The 16,466-nt window shown below is 47.4% G+C and overlaps 1 protein-coding gene across 5 annotated transcripts in view; it reads left to right on the top strand.

The window, feature by feature from the left end:
- Positions 1 to 513: 513 nt before the first annotated feature.
- The window catches only part of ppm1ba (protein phosphatase, Mg2+/Mn2+ dependent, 1Ba), a 254,157-nt gene continuing 238,204 nt past the window's right edge, over positions 514 to 16,466 (top strand). For 3 of the 5 annotated variants that reach the window (XM_072510958.1, XM_072510948.1, XM_072510970.1), the window contains exon 1: positions 515 to 862. The gene's annotated coding sequence lies outside the window, so the exon portion shown is untranslated. Of the gene's footprint in view, positions 863 to 16,466 lie in introns of all 5 variants that reach the window. The other 2 variants (XM_072510931.1, XM_072510940.1) reach the window with 2 other exon arrangements.

Here is a 16,466-nt window from a genome sequence, read left to right as displayed (position 1 = left end):
ATTACTGAGAATACGTAACCCGATGTCTGAGGTGTGGGGGGAATAATTGATGTCCTCCTTCACATGCATGATTTTGAGCAGATGAAAGGGTAACTGTGCAGTGGTGATGGGGGGAGGGGATGGCTGTGGTCAAGCTGATTTCATCGACTCCCATTGGCTGCTGGTGATTTCATCCCGGCAACATCTGGGCACAAGCTGCTTCCAAGGGGGGGGGGGAGAGAGAGAGAGAGTCCGCCCGCCCGCGTGACCAAACAATCGATTGACTCGCGGTCTGACCCAATGGACGCGGAAGCCCGAGGAGGAAAAAAAAGGAGGCGGGATTTAAAAAATATATATAAATTATATGTTTGACGAGAAAAATCGGGCCGATTAAAAGTTCGACGCCGAATTTGAAGCGGGAGGAAGAGGGCGATTAAAAAAAAACAACCACACACACACACACAACCTCAACGCACCTCCCCCCCCCCCCCCCCGTTCCTCCTCCCCCTCCCACCCCGATCACCCACCCCACACAAGTTTGGTTAGATTGTTAGCTGCGTGAGCCCGCCCGCTCGCAAGCAAGCGCCCGTCTTCATGGAGTGAGCGGCCGTGGCGGCTGTTTCTTTATTTTTTTCCCCGGCCCGCACTTAATTTCTTGTTTTTTTTGAAAGGGATAATTTTTGATGTCCGCCTGAGACGTCATTAAAATGTCTGAAAATGTCCGCCGCTGTCAGCTGCAGGCACTGACGAGCAGCCAGATAGTGTAAAAATAGTATTTTGAGCAAAATATTTTTTAAAAAAATAAATAAATTGAAACCTCGCGTGTAAATCCGAAATCGGGAACTTACAGCGGGACGAGACAGAAAGGGAGCGAGAGCGAAGAGTAAGTAGCCGGTTTTGTAAATGTTTTGGGAGGGTCACCATGTCGGTGAGTTGTGTCCGTCCCACACCTCTACCCGCTTCTGCCCCATCTCTAACCCCCCTCCCCCCTCATTAACTCCCTCACTACCCCATCCCCCCGACCCTCCAACCTTTCCCCCGCCTCCCTCCCACGAGAGGCCGGGGCTTGTGTGGAAAGGCTTAGGCCCGAACTACATTTTTGTTCCGAACGCGTGAACTCTCTACTATTTTCGTACCCAAAGCCGAAGGGATTGGCAGATCATCCGTCGACTGCAACCACAATCTGTATTTCCACATTAGGGGGGGTTGGGGGGATTGAACTCCTTGTCTCGAACAGTGAAGATGTTTATTTTATTTAAACTGTAGGGAGCTTGATTTTTAAATGCGCTTGCTCTTTACCGAGTATTGCTGAAAATGACATCAGTGCCCTTAACTGAGGAGCAGGCTGAACCGAGAGGCTTTGGAGAAAGGTCATTGTAGGCCTCTTGTGTACATTACCTCACCTAGACTTTGGCGTCTAACAACTGTTCGGTGGGGGTTGTTTTTTTTAAAACAAACAAATGGAATTTAAAAGAAAATCTTCTCAAAGGAATTAACGGTGAAGTAAATGCACGATTTTGGGCAGTGACACTTTCACTCGTCTTTGTCATTTTTTAAAAGGAGCCGAAATGTGTTAGATTTCAGCTGATTTTTGGGGATTAATTTTAGACACGCCTCGGCCCCTTTTCTCTTTATTTAAAAAAAAAAGGAAACTTGTAAGTGGACTTGCTATCCCAGTTCCATATTTACCTCGAATTGACAGCTTTGGGTTCTTGAGATTTCAGACAATACTTTCCAAAACATGTCTCATGCTGTTTTTCAGTTTTGACACTTCCCATAAAATTTTCTCTAAATAATCTATTCCTGTTTTTCCATGGTTTAAGTATTCATAGTCCTGTGTTGTGTTTTTAGTGGGTCAGAATTCTGTCCTAATTGTTCAACTTTTTGGTTTTCTATAGCTTTTGTTTCAATTGCATTTATTACATTATTTGCTATTTTAGGACTTAAATTGCATTTTCAGATCAATATTTGACAGGTTGAATGTGAAGAGTTGTGTCTCGAATTAATGTAGATTTGTCAAATTCGTTGGCGAACTATTCCTTGTGTTGCGACGCAGGTTGTGTGAAAGACTAATCTTATGTCAGGATATCGCTATTAGGCCATTGTCACACAGCCTTAAGACACTTGTATTGCAGCTCATTACAGGAGTGTTATAAATGTCCTAGCTTTACCAAGTCCAAAACTGAAATCATAGTCTCGGCATAACAAAAGGAAAATACTATGGATGCTGGAAATCTGAAATAAAAACAGAAAACTGCTCGAAAAACGCAGCCGGTGTGGCGACATCTGTGGAGAGAGAAACAGAGTTCATGTTTCGAGTTCGTTTTTGAGTGCTAATTTATCCTTTATCCAAGTGACCAAGATGTTTGATCATTATTTTGCTTAAGTTTTGCAATAAACAGATCAAAGCAAGATATACTTGATGAGGATGTGGAAGAGTCACTACTTGGAAATAAGTTTTTGAAAATGAGGTGCATTGCATACTATGGGATAGAATTTGCTGCAAACTTCAAAAATCATGGGTGAATCAGCAACAGTCAGCATAGATTTGTAAAGGATAAATCATGCCTAACTAAAATTTCTCCAAGGAAATCCGTATATGACCCAAGTTAACCTGTTGGTATGCATGGGTTTTTAGAACATTGAACGGATACCAGGTAAGAACGTTATAATAAAAATTAAGGCCCATGATGTTTGAGGGGCTGTAATTGCTTGGATTTAGGGATGGATGGCAAGTTGGGGGAGGTGGGAGCGGTGACATTTTTCACATTGCTGGGAGGTGGGTTTGGGATCTTCAGTGTACAATTATTGCAATTGATTTGGACATAGGCCCGCAGGAATTTTAGGAAGCTTGATAATACCGAATAGATAGGTCTCTCCTTTCTTAAAAAAAAGCTTCAAAGATAGTTGAAGGACACTGCCTCTCATGAGGCAATTAAACTCTGTGTAGGAACAGGTAAAAGTGGGCTGAAGCAGTCTTGGAGGGTGAAGGTTTTTCCAGGATACTTTTCATGTAAGATGCAAAAAACACATTCTTGCAATAAGAGGCAAGTACAATACAAAGAGGCAAGAACAACAAAAGGAAGAAAAATTCTTGCATAAAACACTTTCTTACGCCATTTGAAATGACTTAAAGTGCTTTGAATGATTGGGTTTTATGGCATGGAAGGAGACCATTGGGCTTATCTGTGTTGTTTCGACGACCGAGGGAATCGTTCTCCCATTGTGTAACTCTTTTTCTATTAATCACTTTAAATTGTAATATTTCTAAATTGTAATATTTCAACTATTTATCCGCATATTTTATCTGTAATGGACTCTGTTTTCCACCGTAGTTTCTGATAAGGCATTCTAGATCCTAAAAACCCTCTACATTATTTAAAATTAGTCCAAATATTTTCCTTTATTCTCTTCATCATGGCTTTTAACTCACTTTATCCCGTTACTGATTTGTTGACCTGTGAAAATAGTTTTTCCTCTATTTACCTTTTCAAAAGCCCTTCATATGTTTAAGCTCTATCTGATTTCCTCAATCTTCCCTACTCAAATGTTTAAAAAAAAGTTTCTCTTGTCTGTCGTTGTAGCTAAAACCTCTTATCCTGAATATCACCTTAGTGAATTTCCCATGTTCCTCTTCAGTGTCATCATTGCATTCATCTTGCAAGTGGTTTGTCCAGAACAGAACACATTCTAATTGCATCCTGATCACTTTTTAAAATGTAGCTTTAGATCTTTTGCTTTTGTATTTGATGCCCTACTTTGAAATCCTGAATCTCATATGGTTTAGTAGCATTAAAGAAAGACTTGCATTTGGAATCATGGGAACAGGAGTAAACCCAGAAGTCTGTTCTGCCATTTAGTGACATTGTGGCTGATCTGCAGCCTAACTCCATTCAACTGACGTTTCTTAATGCCCTCTGCTAGCAAAATCTATTAATCTCAAATTTAAAAGTGGACCTCCGGTAGCGGCATGTAGGTGACAGTCGCACGTTGGGTAGCTCCTGTTCGAGGCTCTGCTTTTTGGAGTTTAATGCCCGGTTCCATAGGCAGTTTCTGAACAAGCTGATGCAGGAGGATCAGGAAGGTGGGGAATGTCGAAGACCCCGAAAAAAGCTGCTGGGAAGAAGGGGGTGAGTGAAAGTTCGCCTTCGAGTGAATAGGTCGGCCCGGCAGTAGGAAAGATGGCGGAGGCGGGATCGCTGGGTAGGGCCATGCCCTTCACAGTGGAAACTGTGCCCGAGGTGATGGCTGGAGAATTTGAGAGGCAGTTCTCTAAGCACATGGAGGTGGTGTGAATGGAGGTGATGTGAAATGAGATGATGGCTGCAATGAAGGAACTGGTGGAGGAGGTGATGGCCCCGGTGAAGGCGGTGGTGTTGAAGACATCGGCCGAGGTACGGGAGCACGGAGAGAAGTTGAAGGGGGTGGAAGAAGCTTTGTCGTAGAACAGTGACCAGTTCACCTCAGTGGGTGAGGAGCTGGGGAGGTTGGTTGATGCCAACAAAGCACTGAGTCAAGGTGGAGGACCTGGAGAATAAATAGGTCAAGGTGGCAGAATTTGGGAATAATGGACTTGCTGGAGGCGGTGGAGGGTCCGAGGCCAACTGAGCAAAGGTGTTGGTGAAGCTATTAGGGTAGGGGAAGAACCCTCCCAGTATGAGCTGGTCATAAGAACATAAGAACTAGGACCAGGAGTAGGCCACCTGGGCCCTCGAGCCTGCTGAGCCATTTAATGAGATCATGGCTGATCTTTGTGGACTCAGCTCCACTCTCCGGCCCGTACACCATATCCCCAAATCCCTTTATTCTTTAGAAAGATATCTATCTTTTTCTTAACGTTTAAAGACGGAGCCTCAACTGCTTCACTGGGCAAGGAATTCCAGAGATTCACAACCCTTTGGGTCAGGGCTCATCGGTCGCTCAAGCTGAAGGCAGACGAGCTGCCAAGGACGGTCATAATTTGTTTCCACAAATTCCATGTTAAGGAGAAGTTCCTGAGTTTGGCAAAGCAAAGACGTGAGGTGGAAATGGGAGGAAGCTTGTTTTCGTATACTTGCGAGAAGCCGGGGCGGCCTTCAGTCGGGTGAAGGTGGCACTCTTCAACAACTATGTGAGGTTCGGCATGGTCTCCCCGGCAAAGCTGAGGGTGACCTACAATTAGAGGGACCTCTACTTTGAGATGGTGGAGGTGGCAGGAGCGTTTGTGAAGGCAGAAGGACTGGGCTTGAAATAAGAGATAGGACTGGAGTTTGGTTTTGAACTGAAGGGAGGGGGTGAAATGCTGTGTTCAGCATTATCTCTTGTTTCAGGATGTGTATTTGTTTTGTATTTGTGGGGGGACCATTGGGGGTTTGTTTTTGGTTGGTTGATGGGTGAAGGTAGTGTACCTCTGTTACGCGCAACAGTGGGTGTGAGAATATTGTGCTTTGGGGTTATGGTGGTTTTCTGGAGCGTGGTTTTTGCACACTGGTTGTGGCTTGTTTAATATTTTTCCAATTAAGGGGCAATTTAGCATGGCCAATCCACCTACCCTGCACATCTTTTGCGTTGTGGAGGTGAAACCCACGCAGAAACGGGGAGAATGTGCAAACTCCACACGGACAGTGACCCAGGGCTGGGATTCGAACCCGGGTCTTCAGCGCCATAGGCAGCAATGTTAATCACTGTGCCACTTGCCGCCCCTCACTGGTTATGTTTGCGTGCCTTTGTTTTCAGGGATTGGATCACAGGGGCGGGGAGTGGGGGGAGGGGGACTTGGGCAGGGATGTCCACACTAGTAAGTGAGGGTTGGCAAATGAATGGGAGTATGGTGGGGGGAGGGGCAGCAATTATTGGAACCTGATCAAACAGGTTTCGATGGGCCTGGGAGGTGTGACAGGTGGGGGGCTGGGATCGATATTGGAAGGGTGTTTTCATGAAAAAATGGATGGGGGGATTCTAGGAGGGGTTCACCAGGAGCAAAGGGATGGGGCGGGTCAGGCCCTGATGGGCAGGGCCCAGGGTTATGGTGATGGCGGATAGGAGGGTTGGTGTGAAATCCAGAATAGGAACTTGTAATATGAGGGGGTTCGGGGGACTGGTGAAGAGTTTGAGGTCTTTACACATCTAAAGGCCGATGTGGTGATGCTGCAGTCAACCCATCTGGGGGTGAAGGACCAGATGAGGCTTAGGAAGGGTTGGGTTAGCCAGGTTTTCCAGTCGGGGCTCAATAGCAGGGCTCAGGAAGGAGTAGAGGTATTGATGGGCAAACGGATGAGGTTTTAGATGGAGAAGGTGGCAGCGGACCAGGGGGCAAGTATGTGATTGATGGGGTGTTAGAGGGGAGGTTGGTGGCGCTGGCGAGCCCATATGGCCCCAACTGGGACGATGAGGGGTTTGTGAAGAGGGTGCTGGGTACCACCCTGGATTTGGGTACCCACGAGTTAATAGTGGGGTGAGGGGAATCGGAATATGGTGCAAGAGCCGAATATGGGTAGGTCTCAGCTGCGCTCGCTGGTCCAGTTGGCGGGGGGGGGGGGGGGGAGGGGGTGCGCGAAGATGCTGGCGGAGCTCGAGAGAGAGAGAGAGAGATGGGAGGAGTGGACCCGTGGAGGTTCCTGCATCCGTGGGAATGGGAGTATTCGTCTTTTTCCCCCGGTACATAATGTGTACTTGAGAATAGACTTTTTCATGGTGGGGAAGGCATTATTGGCCGGGGTCAAGAGGTCGGAGTATTCCGTGATATTTTCGGACCATATGAACATAAGAACTAGGAGCAGAAGTAGGCCATCTGGCCCCTCGAGCCTGCTCCACCATTCAATGAGATCATGGCTGATCTTTTGTGGACTCAGCTCCACTTTCCGGCCCGAACACCATAACCCTTTATTCTTCAAAAAACTATCTATCTTTATCTTAAAAACATTTAATGAAGGAGCCTCTACTGCTTCAGTGGGCAAGGAATTCCATAGATTCACAACCCTTTGGGTGAAGAAGTTTCTCCTAAACTCAGTCCTAAATCTACTTCCCCTTATTTTGAGGCTATGCCCCCTAGTTTTGCTTTCACCCGCCAGTGGAAACAACCTGCCCGCATCTATCCTGTCTGTTCCCTTCATAATCTTATATGTTTCTATAAGATCCCCCCCATATCCTTCTAAATTCCAACGAGTACAGTCCCAGTCTACTCGACCTCTCCTCGTAATCCAACCCCTTCATCTCTGGGATTAACCTAGTGAATCTCCTCTGCGCACCCTCCAGTGCCAGTACGTCCTTTCTCAAGTAAGGAGACCAAAACTGAACACAATACTCCAGATGTGGCCTCACTAACACCCTTATACAATTGCAGCAGAACCTCCCTAGTCTTAAACTCCATCCCGCTAGCAATGAAGGACAAAATTCCATTTGCCTTCTTAAACACCTGTTGCACCTGTAAACCAACTTTTTGCGACTCATGCACTAGCACACCCAGGTGTGCACTGCATTGGGTGGATGTGGTCCTGGAGAAGGGGATGGCTCATGCCCGCGGTGGAGAATTGACATGAGGTTGTTAGGGGACCGGAGTTTTTGTAAGATTGGGAAGGTGTTTGAGGAACACGCGGGATTTAATTGCATGGGGGAAGCTTTGCAGTCGGTAGTTTGGGAGGCTCTGAAGGTAGTAATGAGGCTGGGTGGGGGAGGGAGAGACCGAGCGAGAAGGGGAGAGTTAATTTCGCATCAGCTGAAGGTGGACAAGGAGGATAGAGAGGAGTGCCCAAAATTGATGAGGGGCTGCTGGAGGTGGATAGGAGGTATGTTTAGGACCCAGCTCTCTCGGCCCAGAGGAAGGAGCTTTAGGTGAATTTTGACCAGTTGTCCACAGGGAAAGCCCTGCGCCAGTTGAGAAGGGTGGGTGGGTGGGGGGGGGGCACAGTCTATGAGCACGGGGAGACGGCAGGTCGTAAACTAGAACCAGAGGACATCATCTCAGACTAAAGGGACGATCCTTTAAAACGGACATGAGGAGGAATTTCTTCAGCTAGAGGGTGGTGAATCTGTGGAACTCTTTGCCGCAGAAGGCTGTGGAGGCCAATTCACTTGAGTGTCTTTAAGATAGAGATAGATAGGTTCATGATTAATAAGGGGATCAGGGGTTATGGGGAGAAGGCAGGAGAATGGGGATGAGAAAATACCAGCCATGATTAAATGGCGGAGCAGACTTGATGGGCTGAGTGGCCTAATTCTGCTCCTATGTCTTATGGTTTTATGTTGGCCGGCCAGCTCCGAGGGAGGTGCGGGCGAGGGAGATAGTTAAGATGCGGGATAAGATGGGGAAGCTGGTGGTGGCCCTGCAACAGATAAACAAGTATTTGAAGAATTCTATAAGAGGTTATATAGGTCGGAGCCACCGGGAGAGGAGCGAGAGATGAGGAAGTTCCTGGACGGGTTGGAGTCCCCGAGGGTGAACAGGATAGGGCAGGCTTGGAAGGGCTGGTCGGGGAGCAGGAGATGAAGAAGGCAATTGGGAGGATGCAGCCAGGGAAGGCGACGGGACCTGACTCATTCCCAGTGGAATAGTATGAGAAATTTAAAGATATGTTGACGCCGCTGATGGTGGGAATGTTTGAGGATGCGATAGGTAGGGGTATCTTGGCACAGACTTTGGGGCAGGCTTCGATTTCCCTGCTGTTAAAGAAGGATAAGGATCCAGCGGAGTGTGGGTCGTGTAGGCCCGCATTCCTATTTAATGTAGATGCCAAGACATTGGCAAAGGTTTTGGCGGCAAGGCTGGAGGAAGTTTCTCAAAGATGATAGGAGAGGATCAAACTGGGTTCATGAAGGGAAGGCAGCTGTTTTCGAAGGTGAGGAGGTTGCTAAATGTGATCCTGTCTCCGACGGAGGGAAAGGAGACTGAGGTGGTGGTGGCACTGGATGCAGAGAAGTAATTTGATTGGGTAGAGTGGGCTTATTTGAAGGCGGTGTTGGAAAGATTTAGAATCGGGCCGAGATTCGTGGCGTGGGTACGGCTGCTGTACAAGGAGCCGATGGTGAGCGTTTGCACTAATAATATGAATTCTGCACTGGGATACGAGGCAGGGGTGTCCTATGTCCTCCCTGCTGTTTGCACTGGCTTTAGAGCCTTTGGCCATCGCACTAAGGAGCTCAGGGTTGTGGAAGGGGATAGCGAGGGGATGGGGGGGTGGGGGGCGGAGCATAGGGTTTACTTGTATGCCGATGATCTGTACATTTCGGAGCCAAACACGTCGGTGGGGTGTGCAATGGGGCTGTTCCAAACATTTGGGATGTTCTCGGAGTATAAATTGAACCTCGGCAAGAGCGAGTATTTCATAAATGAAATGAAAATCGCTTATTGTCACAAGTAGGCTTCAAATGACGTTACTGTGAAAAGCCCCTAGTCGCCACATTCCGGCGCCTGTTCGGGGAGGCTGATATGGGAATTGAACCGTGCTGCTGGCCTGCCTTGGTCTGCTTTCAAAGCCAGCGGTTTAGCCCTGTGCTAAACAGCCCCTGTTTCATGGCCTCCCAGATGGGAGTAGGGGCGGATGGGGGTGGCTGCCATTCCATCTGGCGGCAACCCACTTTAGATACCTGGGGGTGCAGATGGCTCTGGACTGGGGTGGGCTTCGAACGTATCTGGTGGGGAAGGTGAAAACCGATTTGTCAAGGTGGGACAACCTTCCTCTGTCGTTGGCGGGCCGGGTGCAGGCAGTTGAAATGAATGTGCTACCGTGAGTTTTGTTCCAATTTCAGTGTCTTGACGGTCTTTTTACCAAAATTCTCCTTTAGGGGGGTGGACAAATTGATCTCATTAAGTTGGGGGGAGGCGGGGCGTGAGGCGAGAAGGTGGCCAGGATTAGGAGAGTGGTCTTGCAGAGGGGGCAACAGGTGATGGGGGCTAGGCCTCCCAAACCTACTGTACTACTATTGGGCAGCAAATGAGGAGAAGGTGCATAGCTGGACCAAGGAGGGGGGACCAGATAGTTTAAGATGGAGAAGGGCTCGTGTAGGGGGTCGCGAGCGCTGACAACGGCGCCACTCCCGATGGCACTAGGTAAGTACTTGGTGAGTCCGGTGGTGGTGGCCACTTTGAAGATCTGGATGCAGTTTAAGCAACATTTTAAGCTTTGGGCCGGATCAGGGGGATGCCGATTAGGGGGAATCATGGGTTTGAGCTGGGGAGGATGGATGCGAGATTTCGGAGGTGGTGGGACGAGAGTGGGGTTAAGGAAATGAAGGATTTGTTTCTTGGGTGACGATTCACGAGCTTGGAGGAGCTGGGAGAGCAGTATGGGTTGGCACAGGGGGAAGGGTTTAGATACATGCAGGTTCAAGATTTTACAAGGAAGGTCTTCCTGACCTTCCTGATGGCACCGACCTCCTTGTTGCTGGAGGTGGTGCTGTCAGCGGGGGTTGGAGAAGAGGGTTGTATCGGCGATTTATGGCAAGATCTTGGAAGAGGAGAGGGTGTCTATGGAGGGGATGAAGGTGAAGTGGGAGGAAGAGCTGGGTAGGGCGATGGAAGAGGGATTGTGGTGTGAGATGCTGCAGAGGGTAAAATGCCTTAACCTTGTGGTACAGTTGAAGGTTGTGTATCGGGCACACCTCACAAAATCAAATATGAGCCGGCTGTTTGAGGGGTGGAGGTTGTTCGTGAATGATGTGGGAGGGGTCCCGCAAACCACGTTCGCATGTTTTGATCCTGCCCTAAGCTGGAAAGGTATTGGCTGGAGGTATTTAGCACAATCTCGGAGATTTTGCATACGGATGTGGAGCCTGGTACCCTAGAAGCTATTTTCAGGGTGTCGGACAGGCCTGAATTGCAGGCGGGAGCGGGAGCAAATGTTTTAACCTTCGCATCACTGATCGCTTGTAGGCGGGTGCTGCTGGGGTGGAGGTCAGTCTCTCCGTACTCGGCGAGGCGGGGGTCTTGCTGGAGGTTTTGACCCTGGAGAAGGTGAAGTTTGAGTTGGGGGGGGGGGGGGAACGAAGGAAGGGTTCTACGATTCTTGGGGTTTGTTTATTATGCACTTCGGGAGTTAGTTGCCATTGAATTCTAAGGGGCAGGAGGTTGTGGGGGACTGCTTTTTTGTTCTATGTTTTATTGTGTATGTTTTGTATTTGATTTATTATTGTCACATGTATTAGTATACAGTGAAAAGTATTGTTTCTTGCATGCTGTACAAACAATGCATACCGTACATGGGGAAGGAAGGAGAGACTGCAGAATATAATGTTACAGTTATAGCAAGGTGTAGAGAAAAGATCAACTTAAATGAGGTCGGTCCATTCAAAAGTCTGATGGCAGTAGGGAAGAAGCTGTTCTTGAGTCGGTTGGTACGTGACCTCAAACTTTGGTATCTTTTTCCTGATGGAAGAAGGTGGAAGAGAGTATGTCCGGGGTGCGTGGGGACCTTAATTATGCTGGCTGCCTTTCTGAGGCAGCGGGAATTATAGACAGTCAATGGATGGGAGGCTGGTTTGTGTGATGGACATTCACGACGTTTTGTAGTTTCCTGCGGTCTTGGGCAGAGCAGGCTCCATACCAAGCTGTGATACAACCAGAAAGAATGCTTTCTGTGGTGCATCTGTAGAAATTGGCGAGGGTCGTAGCTGACATGCCAAGTTTCCTTAGTCTTCTGAGAAAGTAGAGTCATTGGTGGGCTTTCTTAACTATAGTGTCGGCATGGGGGGACCAGGACAGGCTGTTGGTGATCAGTACACCTAAAAACTTGAAGCTTTCGACCCTTTCTACTTCGTTCCCATTGATGTAGACAGGGGCATGTTCTCCGCTACGCTTCCTGAAGTTGATGACAATCTCCTTTGTTTTGTTGACATTGAGGGGAGAGATTATTGTCGTCGCACCAGTTCACCAGATTCTCTTATCTCATTCCTGTACTCTGTCTCGTCGTTGTTTGAAATCCGACCCACTATGGTGGGTCAGCAAATTTGAAAATCGAGTTGGAGGGGAATTTGGCCACACAGCCATAGGTGTATAAGGAGTATAGTAGGGGGCTGAGGGCACAGCCTTGTATGGCACCGGTGTTGAGGATGATCGTGGAGGAGGTGTTGTTGCCTATCTGAAATGAAATGAAATGAAAATCGCTTATTGTCGCAAGTAGGCTTCAAATGAAGTTACTGTGAAAAGCCCCTAGTCGCCACATTTGGGCGCCTGTTCGGGGAGGCTGTTACGGGAATTGAACCGTGCTGCTGGCCTGCCTTGGTCTGCTTTCAAAGCCAGCGATTTAGCCCTGTGCTAAACAGGGCTAATTTTTACTGATTGTGGCCTGTGGATTAGAAAGTTCAGGATCCAGTCGCAGAGGGAGGAGCCGAGGCCAAGGCCACGGAGTTTGGAGATGAGTTTCATAGGAATGATGGTGTTGAAGGCTGAGCTATAGTCGATAAATAGGAGTCTGACGTAGGTGTCTTTGTTATCTAGGTGTTCCAGTGTAGAGTGCAGGGCCATGGAGATGGCATCTGCTGTGGACCTGTTGCAGCGGTAGGCGAGCTGCAGTGGATCAAGGCAATCCGGGAGACTGGAGTTGATTCGTGCCATAGATCATAGAATTTACAGTACAGAAGGAGGCCATTCGGCCCATCGAGTCTGCACCGGCTCTTAGAAAGAGCACCCCACCCAAGGTCCACACCTTCAACCTATCCCCATAACCCAGTAACCCCACCCAACACCAAGGGCAATTTTGGACACTATGGGCAATTTAGCATGGCCAATTCACCTAACCTGCACATCTTTGGACTGTGGGAGGAAACTGGAGCACCCGGAGGAAACCCACGCGCACACGGGGAGGATGTGCAGACTCCGCACAGACAGTGACCCAAGCCGGGAATCGAACCTGGGACCCTGGAGCTGTGAAGCAATTGTGCTATCCACAATGCTACCATGCTGCCCATGACTAACCTTTCGAAGCACTTCATGATGATGGATGTCAGAGCCACTGGACGATAGTCATTAAGGCACGCTGCTTGACTTTTTTTTGGTACAGGGATGATGGTCGTCTTCTTGAAGCAGATAGGGACATCAAGATTGTTGTAAAGAGAGGTTGAAGATTTCTGCGAATACCCCCGCCAGCTGATCCGCGCAAGACCGGAGTGCTCGTCCGGGTAACCCATCCTGCTCGTCCGGGTAACCCATCCTGCTCGTCCGGGTAACCCATCCTGCTCGTCCGGGTAACCCATCCTGCTCGTCCGGGTAACCCATCCTGCTCGTCCGGGTAACCCATCCGGGCCAGTGGCTTTCCATGGGTTGACCTTCGAGAAGGCTGCTCTGACGTCTGCAGTGGTGATCTCAGATACAAGTTCATCCGCGGCTTCTGGGGTGGAGGGCTCGTTCTCACTGACCTCTTGTTCAAAGCGGGCATAGAATGCGTTGAGCTCATCAGGGAAGGGTGCGTTGGAGCCGGCGATTTTACATGCCTTCATCTTGTAGCCCGTTATGTCTTGCAGACCTTGCTATAGACAGCGGGGATCCGTGTGGCTAGCCTGAGACTTGAGCTTGGTCCGGTACTGTCTTTTGGTATCTTTGATGGATTTCTTTAGATCATATCTGGCTTTCTTATAGTGGTCAGGGTCGCTTGACTTGACCGCCTCAGACCTAGACTTCAGCAAGCAGTGGATATCCCTGTTGATCCAGGGTTTCCGGTTGGAAAACACGTGGATTTGCTTCTTTGGCACACAGTCTTCTACACACTTACCCATGAAGTCAGTTACTGTCGTGGTGCACTCGTTCAGGCTGGTCGCAGAGTTTTTAAATACTAAGCAGTCCCGTAGGAGATCATCCGATTCCTCAGACCAACAATGCTCAACTTTCTTTGACAGATTCTCCCGCTTCAGTTTTTGCTTATAAGCCGGGAGCAGGAGCACAGCCTTGTGGTCAGATTTGCCAAAGTGTGGGCGGGCGATAGAGCGGTAGGCATGTTTGATATTTGTGTCGCAGTGGTCCAGGATGTTTGGGCCTCTGGTGGAACAGGTGTTGGTGGTAACTTGGTAGTACGCTCTTGAGCTTGGCCTGATTGAAGTCCCCAGCTACAATGAACAAGGCCTCGGGATGTTTCGTTTCAGGGCTATTTGTGGTGGTGAATATTTTGTCCAGTGCGATTTTCACATTTACATGGGGTGGGATGTAAACTGACGTCAGGATAACTGAGCTGAACTCCCGCGGAAGGTAGCAGGGACGGCATTTTAGCGTCAGGTATTCTAGGTCCGGGGAGCAGAAACTCGCCAGTGTTGCTACATCTAGGCACCAGGAGGTGTTGATTGGGAGGCAGACCCCACGTCTCCTTGCCTTGCCTGAGACCGCTGTACGGTCCATTCGGTGGATTGAGAAGCCCTCTGGTTGTAGGCACAGTCCGATGAAGCAGGAGTGAGCCATGTCTCCGTGAAACAGAGCACACAGCAGTCCCTTCGTTCTCTTTGAAAAGTCTGGCTTTAAGTTCGTCTAGCTTGTTTTCTAGAGCTTGGACATTAGCTAGGAGTAAGCTCGGCAGAGGGGCTTTGGGGCCGTGTTGTTTCACTCTCACCTGCATGCTTGCACGTTTTCCACGTTTCCTGGAGTGACTGCTTCTTTTCGAGCCTGGGAGATGGTGAGCGTATCTAGTGTTAAGTGAATAGTTGTATTGTGGGGGTAGTTCTGTTTCTATTTCTTGTATGGCGAAAATGATGAAAATATGGCGAATAAAAATATTTTAAAAAAATCAAATTTAAAATTATTACATTTAAAAAATAAAATAAAAATTAGAGTACCCAATTCATTTATTGCAATTTAACATGGCCAATCCACCTAGCCTGCACATCTTTGGGTTGTGGGGGCGAAACCCATGCAAACATGGGGAGAATGTGCAAACTCCACACGGACAGTGACCCAGAGCTGGGATCGAACCTGGGACCTCGGCGCCGTGAGGCAGCAGGGCTAATAAAATTATTAATTGTGCAATATTTGCTTTCTGTGGGCATCTGATTATTGAGTAACATCTGCTTTTATTGATCTCTGATTTTTAGGTTATGTCCCCTTGTTCTCGACTCCTCCAACAGCAGTCAAGTTTTCCTTCCCCCTCCTACTGCCCGATCAGTTTCTTTCAAAATCCTAAGAGCCTTGAAATCAAGCCCCCGTTAACCTTCTACTTGCAGGAAATGTAAGTCTTGTTCATGTGCTCATTCATAACCTTAGAGCTCTGCTTTCCTGTGAATCTACATTGCTCTCCTTCCAAGGCAACTATATGTATTCACAGGTGCTGTGACCAAAACTGTGTTCAGTGCTCCAAATGTGATCTAACCAAAACTTTGTATAACTGTAACAAATCCCCCTCCTTTACAGTTTTGCCTTCTAATTATGAAGGCAAACATTTCATTACCTTTTTAAAAAACCTAACTTTAGGTTTTGGTGATCTGTTTTTTAAAAACCTCTAATTCGGTTCACACCACCGTTATCCCTGGCTTTTCAGCATTTAATAAATAGTCAGATCCACCTTTTTTTTCCCTCTAAAATGCTGGACCTTCCCATTTACTTGTGTTGAAATCCATCTTACTTGTGTTGAAATCCATCTGCTTTGTTTTTTCCCACTTCAATCTTTCAATGCCTCTTTGTAAATATATGTTCCTGTCGAAGCAACTGACTATGTCACCAATCATTGGACATATGACTCTCTCAAGTTACCGAAACCATTAATATATGTGGTGAATAGTAAGATCCCAGCATAGATGGTTATGGGTCACCATTAGTCACTTTCTTCCAATTTGAGTACATACCCATTATCCCGACTCTGCCTTTTGCCATATAATCATTCTCCTAACCAGATCAATAATTTGCCTTTAATTCCAGGATCTTTAATTTTAGTCAAGAGTCTCTACGTGGAATCTGATCAAATGTAGTTTGGAATTCCACACAAACTACATTCATAGACATGCCCATGCCTACTACTTTAGTTACTTCCTCAAAAAATTCAATTAGGTTTGTTACACATTATCTGCCCATTACAAATTCATGTTGGCTGTTTAAGTGTTTAGTCCTTAATTATGGATTTTAATAACTTTCCCACAACGCGTGTTAGACAAACAGTTGTAATCAGTTCCAATCCTCGATTCATTATTAGCTTCCCTGAAATGTCAGGTACACTATCCTTTTTCTCTACAGGGAGGACTGATGCAAAGTAATGATTCAACAAGTCTGTCATTTCCTGATTGTCATTTGCAGTATTACCCACATCGATTTTAGCAGCTTTCGCGATCTGTGGATACCCCAAAGCACTTTGCAGCCAATGGAGTATTTTTGGAAATGCAGTCAGTGTTGTAATGTAATGTTGGAAATAATGTAGATATTTTTTTGAGATCTTTTATTTAAAACAAATTTGTAACATTTACAGAGAGAAAAAGCCATATTCGAAGAGCCTTAACATAGTGAAAACGAATAGTGGGAAAGAATAAACATGTTAATAAGGCACTTCCCCTGTCAGCTCTGTTTGCCCATGCCACACGTGTTCAACTAAACTAACGTGGCTCTAAACCCC

The sequence above is a fragment of the Scyliorhinus torazame genome, chromosome 1 (genome assembly GCF_047496885.1).
Source record: "Scyliorhinus torazame isolate Kashiwa2021f chromosome 1, sScyTor2.1, whole genome shotgun sequence".
NCBI classification, from domain to species: Eukaryota; Metazoa; Chordata; class Chondrichthyes; order Carcharhiniformes; family Scyliorhinidae; genus Scyliorhinus; species Scyliorhinus torazame.
Note: the sequence above shows the minus strand (reverse complement) of the source record. Positions and strands in the feature narration are given on the sequence as shown.